This window comes from Drosophila montana, unplaced genomic scaffold (assembly GCF_035044405.1).
Source record: "Drosophila montana isolate Dmon_TW-CO22-7 unplaced genomic scaffold, ASM3504440v1 contig_3733_1, whole genome shotgun sequence".
Lineage (NCBI taxonomy): Eukaryota > Metazoa > Arthropoda > Insecta > Diptera > Drosophilidae > Drosophila > Drosophila montana.
Window position 1 is genome coordinate 4,123,374 of NW_026998620.1, and position 1,627 is coordinate 4,125,000.

The following is a 1,627-nucleotide window of genomic DNA, read 5'->3' on the forward strand; positions in this document are numbered from 1 at the left end:
GCTTAAACGAAACAAAAAAAACCAAGCATGGAGCAAAACCGTTTGGCAAAACATTTTCATAAAAATTCTTGAAGCAGTCAAAATCTCTTCTGATTTTATTTTAATAAACTTTTACAACGGTAAACTGGTTTATTGAATAAATTGTTAAAGGGTTGCAAATAAACTGAAATTCGTTTTTCTGTTTTCTGTGCTAGTCCGGCTAGTAGAGGAAACCGAATTTCATTTTATTTGCAATCAAGCAATTATATTTAATAAACAAAGCTACGATAGTAACATAAGTTTCCCAAATATGCGGTGTTGCTAGATTTAAGCATTTGTTGTAATATAGGTTCAGTTAAACAAGCAGAGCATCGGAGAGGTAAACAATACAAAGAGATGTTTGTAAAACTAATTTAAGAAATAATAATCATAATAATAATAATACGGCCTGAATGTTGGAAGCTCTAGCCAAACAATCACAGAAAAATGAAATTGCGTTCTTGGTTCTCATTTTAATTCGTGCAAGCAGTTTTTTAAAATCATCATAAATAATAATAACATAAATAATAATAATAATATTAATTAAAGTAATAATAATAATATTAATAATAAAACAGTGTGAAACTTTGAAGCCTTCCTAACACAAAAAAGCAAAAATCTCATAGAAAGGAAATCCAGTTTATGATCATGTGGGTCTCCTTTGCCAAAGCCAACTATCTGGTAAAAGGAACTCCATTTTTGAATCCCACTTCAACTCGTCTGAACTGCCGATGTAAGTTCATTCTATTGAAGCCTTAGTCCTGAGTGAAGTTCCTTTACTCAATGCCAGCTACAGATGCAAAGTGAAGAAAACTCTTGTCCACATTCGCACAAAACCTGCTGCTCCAATCAAAATCGGACTCTAACAAAGAGATTCGTAAGGATCAGGCCACGTGGGATGATCCCATAGTAATTCGTCAGGTTATATTTTTACTGTCTCTCTTGATCAGTTGTTGTATAGATTTTCCAATTGCCTTATTTAAGCCAAAGAAATGTAATTTTAAAATTGAAATCTATATTTGATGTATTGTTCATTACAATAATATGCTAGACGTGTTTGCTTCAAGTTGCCATGTGCATTTGGAAAGGGTATAACAAAGAATAAAAGTTGAGAGTGCGCTATATGAAAAAATTCTTATGTAAATATTCGTGGCAACTTTTTGCGCGTTGTCTGTCGGCAGGCCGGAGTCCAGACAACCGGAAATGGGACGGCACATTAAAGCAGATAAACCTCGTTCCCTGGCTACAAAGCAAGATGCAAGTAAATAAGCACAAGAAAAAGGATTCGGGTTGCCTCTTTGCATGGCCGTTGACTGTAATTAATTCCCTTTTGGGTTTTCGCAAACATTTTACGCATTGTTTGCTTGTCTTTTATGTTTCGTCTAAGCCACTTGCAAAGATCGCCGCTGACAACTTAAAGCCAAACTCGTGGAAAGGCAACTCAATCAGCAAAACTTGCTGCATGCCCTCGCACAGCTAAGCATTGCGCCCAGATAGCTCACAGAAACACACACAAACTTTGCCCAAGTTATCAGCCAGTACAAATTATTAAAAGAAATTACCCCAAAACTGTGCACCGCACCGCACTGCGCCAAAAGTCCACGGCCAA

The 1,627-nt window shown here is 35.9% G+C and overlaps 1 long non-coding RNA gene across 2 annotated transcripts; it reads left to right on the forward strand.

The window, feature by feature from the left end:
• LOC135436449 (uncharacterized) lies at nt 1-1,074 on the forward strand. 2 transcript variants are annotated; one of them, XR_010437531.1, is made up of 3 exons: nt 1-358; nt 597-751; nt 815-1,074. It is a non-coding gene; the product is annotated as an uncharacterized LOC135436449 (long non-coding RNA). The 2 variants fall into 2 exon arrangements; XR_010437530.1 differs by having other exon boundaries at nt 597-1,074.
• Nucleotides 1,075-1,627: the final 553 nt, after the last annotated feature.